The sequence below is a fragment of the Microtus ochrogaster genome, chromosome 10, assembly GCF_000317375.1.
Source record: "Microtus ochrogaster isolate Prairie Vole_2 chromosome 10, MicOch1.0, whole genome shotgun sequence".
NCBI classification, from domain to species: domain Eukaryota; kingdom Metazoa; phylum Chordata; class Mammalia; order Rodentia; family Cricetidae; genus Microtus; species Microtus ochrogaster.
The window spans coordinates 62,548,530-62,555,186 of NC_022016.1; the positions used below are offsets into that span (position 1 = coordinate 62,548,530).

Genomic DNA, 6,657 nt, shown 5'->3' on the forward strand with positions numbered 1-6,657 from the left:
TTGTAGACCAGGCTGGTCTCGAACTCACAGAGATCTGCCTGCCTCTGCCTCCCGAGTGCTGGGATTAAAGGCGTGCGCCACCACCGCCCGGCTCCCTACTTCTATCTGGACTATTAACATCACATGTGGGCATTAAGTTTGGCCTGACTCTGAGAGAGATACAGCACACAAGAATAGAAATGGTGACTTTGTGGTAAGGAGATCCAAAACCATGTCACCTGTGAACCAACTGAAGGAACAATCCATTAGCATTAATCATGAGTAAGAAAGCAAAACCTCAGAGCCATTTCCTCACCCATTCTTCCAAGAATTATTTACAGTATTGTGCTGGGTACTGGAGACACAACCATTATCAAAATATTGCCCTTGTTCTCGTGAGCTTCAGTCTAGGGAGGGACAGAAACTAAATGATCCATGGCAGAATGGTGTGGTGAGGGCTGCACTTGGAGAGGTGGAGGGTGCTGTAGGAGCACGCAGAAGGTTTGTGGAAGGCTTCCCAGAGGCAATAACATTCGGGTTCCTAAGTATAAAAGGATAAGATAAGCAGGAGTCAAAGCGAAAGCAAACTGTTTCAGAGAAAAGTTTTAAAAGAGGTTGTAGACAGAAAAAGTATCTGGGTATCAAAGCAACCTTTATACCACACTGTTAGTATAGTCAACCCAAAAGGACCTAGAAGCACCTTAGAAACAAATCTCTGGGCCTCTGGGCATGTCTGCAAAGGTTTATCTGGATTAGGATAATTGAGGTGGAAAGACCCACACTAAATGTGAATGGCACCATTCAATGGGTTCCAGACTAGTAAGATGGAGAAAGTTAGCCAAGTACAGGTACTCATCTCCCTCTGCTTCCTGGTTGTGGGCATGGCTAGTTGTCTCAGCTCCTGACACCACTGCTGCCCCACTCTCTACATGACCTGCTCATGAGCATTCTCTTAGACTGAAGAAACCCTTCTCTCTTCTTTAAGCTGCTGTTGTCAAGTATTCTGCTACAGCATCAAGACAAGGACCATGTTTACAACTCACCATGTTTATGAGAAATAGAATACTAATAAATTTAGGGTGCAGTCATTCTGACCACAGTGTTAAAAATGGACTGGAGAGGAATAAGGCTGGAGGCTGGAAGAATAGTTAGGGAGCCAAATCTAAAACCTAGGTGGGAGATGACAGTGGCTGCACTATAAAAGTGGCAAAGCAGCAGTGAGAAGGTCGTCCCTGAAAGCGCCATCTAATAGTCAAAGAGCTAAGCCTCTTCTGTTGGCCCTAAAAGTTAGGATGTGGCTAGCAGAATACAAAGAAACATATTTGGCTCAATATATACATGTCTACTAATATGATACAATTTGCCTAAAAAGGCTATTAAATTCCTAAAAATCTAAGGTACTCAAGAATTCAATAGGCAATATGAAATACCAAATTTTGAAATGCTACATAAAAACAAAAGATTATTACTATTATTATCAGACCCAGGGCCTTGAACATGCTAGGCAAACACTGTATCACTGACTTAGAGCCCCAGACCACCAAAGCAGATTAATTTAGTTCAGAATGAAGGCTCCAGGAGTCTTCTACTCTCAATTCTCATTAGGAAAAATAGAGCATGCAGCTTTAATGTATATCAGAGAATATATGTGTGTGTGTGTGTGTGTGTGTGTGTGTGTGTGTGTGCCACCAATTACTCTCATGAGGAAAATTGTACTTTCAAATTATGAACTCCCTTGATAACTGATATATTTCATGTAAAATGAGTAACTAAACTTCCTGTCCACAAACATATTGTTTATAACATGCCCAAGGCTGTCACATGAGCTACAGTTGTTATCATTATTCATATTAGCAACAAGACCAACATCAGCAGCAGCTATGACTATGCCCCCTTTGCCTGTTTGTGTCAGATTAGCTCAGCATCTCAGTTTCATGTTCATTTTAAAGATGAGGAATTATGCCAGAAAGATTAATTTGGTTGAAGTTATAAAACTGATGGGTGGAGAATAGGACTGAACCAGGCCTGTCTGAATCTCTGCCCATGGTTTTCCGCTTACACATTAGTACTATTGCTTAAGGAATATCTATCATTTGTTACCAAGTCCCAGGTACATTGCCCTTCATCATTTCACTTCATTCATTTGTTCAGCTCACATTCATAATGCTTCACCTCAAAGGAGGTCAGACTGGACTGAAAGTGTGAGCTCAGCTGCTAAGAAGAATGAAAAACATTACAATTCTCCAGTTTTAAGGCAAATGCAAGCTTTATGGTGTTTTCACATTCATTAGTTTATGTGAGCTTCCCAACCCTGTGAAGTAAACAGGATGAGATTATTATTCTCATTTAAGTCATGATAAAATTAATGATCAGAGTCACAAAGTAACTAAATGGCAGAGCCAGCTCTCCACAACCCAGGAATTCTGTTGGACTTCTGTAGTTTTCTATTTTGTTATTTTCTGTTTTGGAATTGACAGAAAATAGCTTATAGAAAGAAATGGTAAGAGGAAAGAAGTAGATAATGATTATAGTATCGTTGAACACATGGAATTATGGTAACATAAGATATCAAAATACTTGAGCAAAATTTGGTAAAAGTATGAGTATGTGAATATGTAATACACAGGCATCACAGGACGCTAAGAAACTGACTGGAGTTTATGCAGAAACCACTGACTAAGAACTATGAGTATTAGTTTTATTCCTCAAATCTTATTCCTAAAATAAACTATGGAGGATGAAAACCAAATCTACTATCAGTTTGACTTGTTACTTAAATAGGTATGTTTGCATTTTTCTGTAGTTTATAAATGAAAGAAACCTTTACGTTTAATTTTGGTTCAACCTATCTTATGAATAATTTCTTTTAGAAAAATGTCGCTAAACATATTATGAACAATGGCCAGGTTTGTTTTAGCTAAGACTTGGAAGATTAAGAAGTTACTTCCAGTTTGGTTAGTTTCCTGTTTAACCTATACTCTATGTAATTAACCACACCTCTTCCCTTTTGTTATCTTGGTCTATATCCTCCTGATAAGAAGGGCCTGATAGGCCATCTAAGGTAATTACACACTAATTAGGCAAAGAGTGATTTCCTAGATTATGAAATAAAGACATATGGAGTTCTTTTCCTAGTGGATTAAAAACTGCTTACAATCAAATCTCTGGTCTAGTAAGTCCCCTTATTTAACAGAAAAAGAAAAGATCTTACCTATCTCCAGGATGTTAGCAGGTCCTATTCAAGAAAACAAATGTTAAACCATAGGTCATCATGATGATTTTAACAGAATGATAGAAAGGTAAAGTTCAGGCACAAAACAGTGGTTTGAAAACTTATCTACTACAATCATCTCATTTTAGAAGAGTCTCTTGATAACAGTAGAAGTATGTAGAGCATTTGTGGGGGTTTGAAAGAAAATGGCCCCCAAAGGAAGTGGCACTTTGAGGTCTCTTTTTTCTCAGGCATCCCTCAGTGTGATGGTCAGATGTAAGACACTCAGCTATTTCTCCAGCACCATGCAAGTCACTAATCTCCCATCAAGATGGACTGAACTTATGAACTGTATGTGAGCTCCCTTGATTATATGTTTTCTTTATAAGAGTTGCTGTGGTCATGGTGTCTCCTCACAGCAATAGTAAGCCCTAGCTAAGACAGCATTCAATTTTGTCTTTCTTCTGAGCCTAAACAAAATAAAAATGCAGAAGCTGAGCAACTGTGCCTAGAGCAGTAACACTAATTTGGGATTATTTATACTCAGAATTTGGGTTTCCAGATCAAAAGAAAATATATTGCTTTTGACAAACACCTCTATAAATGATCATATATTCCTTTGATTTAACCAGTAAATTAATTGTAAATCAGACATTTAAGGATAACTATTTTATGGCAAGAGATTGGATACAATTTTTCATACTAACTAGTTTTTTCTTACCTTGATACTGAGATGCAGATTCTGACAGCTGATCATACTTATGTTTTCTCACATCATTCCAGTCTATTGTTATAGAAAGAGATAAGGATAAGTCATGAGGAAGGAAAATACAAAATTCAATACTTGAGGCAGTATGCATTAATAGTTCTTAATAAAGAATGCACCTTGGAGATTTCATTCTAAGCAAATAATATAAATATAGAAAAAGGTTTTATTTTAAAAGGTTCAGCATTGTTTCTAAGAACAGAAAAAGACATGAGTTTCAGGATTTGATATCATCCCTTGGTTCAGGCTCTTTCTTTTGATATGCTCCTGTTCCCTCCTTTTGGAAAGGGAGTGCTTTGTTGTAGAACACTATTTTAAGTTGTCTTACTTTTGTTTATGCTCTGGTACATTTGCTTAATGATGTAAAGATGTGTTGCTTTTGTTTATGCTGCATTTGTTAACTCTGTGAAGCTGTGATTCTTTGCCTGTCTAAAACACCTGATGGTCTAATAAAGCGCTGAACAGCCAACAGTGAGGCTGGAGAAAAGATGGGGGGGGAGGGCAGGCAGGCAGGCTATAAATAAAAGGAGAAATCTGAGGAAAGGGAAATAGCAAGAGAATAGGAGAGGAGGATGCCAGGGGTCAGTTACCTAGCTACACAGCAAGCCACAGAGTAAAAGTGCAAGTAAGATATATAGAAGAAAGAAAAGGAAAAAGCCCAGAGGCAAAAGGTAGACCAGATAATTTAAGAAAAACTGGCAAGAAACAAGCCAAGCTAAGGCAGGAGATTCATAAGAAAGAATAAGACTCCAAGTGTGATTTGAGAGCTAGGTGGCATCCCACCCCCTGCCCCCAAAATGCCAAAAGAGTAAAACAACAAACTTTTGGCATTCCAACATGGGGCTAGAGTAACAGAACACACTACAGCAGTGTTTACTATGTGCCACTGTATATTGGAAATACATAAGTTCTTTATAGGCATTCACAGTAAGAGATTGCATGAGTCTCAGAAAAGACTGCATTTACTCCTTTGAACAGCTTTAGATCTGTTAAAGACTAGGGGATGTTTTTGAAGTATTCTGCCTTATCAGATTGCCAAAAGCCTATGGGCAGGCTTAAAGTAATATATTTGGATGTCAAATTGGCAAGGGGTAGACTGTCAATGGTTATTATTGTCAACTTGATTAGCTCCAGGGTCACTTAAAATATTAGGAATGTCTTTTGTTTGTTTGTTGTAGATCGGGTTAAGTTGAGAAGACTCTCCATCAACCAGCAACAAATGTGGGTGGTACCATTCTATGGGCTGGTTTCCTAGACTGAATGAAAAGGAGAAAACAAACAATGGCTGGCAGTTCAGGCCACACCAGTCAGAACAGGTATGAGCCCCACCTTTACTTGGAACCCTTCTATTCCCTCGGTTTGGATCTCAAAGACTCACTTCACAGACACCCCTTTCCAACTTTACAGCCCACTGCTGCTGCTGTGCCCCTACCCTAGTCCATCTCTGGCAGATAACTACTGGTAAGGTATAGGCCACACCAGCCAGAACAGTTAAGAGCCTCACCTGTCATCTAAACCCTTCCACTCCCTGGGTTCTGAACCCAAAGACTGAAGTCACACATGCACGTGCAGACACATGGATACACATACACACCTGCCACCTCCTATAGGGGCAAATATCCAATGCTCAAGTGAAGGTCACATCAGTCAGAAGAATAGAGATCCCTTTGACTAAAGGCAACACCAGGCTAGCTATCAGAAGTCTAGTCACCTATCTACAGACTTCCTGCTGGATCAGAGGCCATGTTGACTGTCAGAAATACAATCAGAGAGCAGAAGACCAAAGCGGAAACAGAAACCAAGGAACAAAACACCAATCCACAAAAATAAACTCAGAAATTGGCTCCTAGACCTATATTAATCTCAAACCCAGATGCCTAGACACTAGTGTAAAAACACAATCAATAACAGTCATGACAATATGGTGCTACCAAAGCCCAGCTATTCCAATACAGCTGAAGCACAAGAAAACAACTTTAAAACCAATTTTATAAAGATGATAGCACAGCAGTCCTTAAAGAGGAAATGAATAAATGCATTAAAGAAATATTGGAAAACACAAACAATTGGAGTTAATGGATAAATCTCTTAAAGACACTCCCCCTTAGAAAAACCCAAACAGGTAAAGGGAATGAAGAAAATTGATCAAGATATGAAAATGGAAACAGAAGCAATAAAGAAAACACAAATTGAGGGAATCCTGGAGAGGAAAAACCTAGGTAAGAGATGGGGAACTACAGATGTGAGCATTACAAACAGAATACAAGAGAGAGAAAAGAGAATCTCAGCCATAAAAGATATGACAGAAGAAACTGATACACTGGTCAAAGAAAACATTACATCTAAAAAGTTCCTGACACAAAACATCCAGGAAATCTGGGACACTATGAAAAGACCAAACCTAAGAATAATAGGAATAGAAGAAGATAACCAGCTCAAAGGCACAGAAAATATTTTCAACAAAATCATAGAAGAAAAATTTCCTAACCTAAAAATGGAGATGCCTAAAAAACACAAAAAGCTTATAGAACACCAAATAGGATCAGGAAAGAAAGTCCCCTAGCCACGTAATAAGACACTAAACATATAGAACAAAGAAAGAATATTAAAAGATGCAACGGAAAAAGGCCAAGTAATATATAAAGGCAGACCTATTAGAATTATACCTGAATTCTCAATGGAGACTCAAGAAGCCAGAAGA

General features: G+C 38.6%; 1 protein-coding gene across 7 annotated transcripts in view; it reads right to left on the reverse strand.

Annotated features, from left to right (window-relative positions):
* Scmh1 (Scm polycomb group protein homolog 1) overlaps positions 1 to 6,657 on the reverse strand; it is a 93,118-nt gene that overhangs the window by 73,756 nt on the left and 12,705 nt on the right. For 5 of the 7 annotated variants that reach the window (XM_026781769.1, XM_026781768.1, XM_026781767.1 and 2 more), the window contains exons 2-4: positions 3,912 to 3,974; positions 3,191 to 3,214; positions 296 to 520 (exon numbers count right to left, since the gene is read on the reverse strand). The gene's annotated coding sequence lies outside the window, so the exon portion shown is untranslated. The remainder of the gene's footprint in view (positions 1 to 295; positions 521 to 3,190; positions 3,215 to 3,911; positions 3,975 to 6,657) is intronic. The other 2 variants (XM_013348359.2, XM_005353322.2) reach the window with 1 other exon arrangement.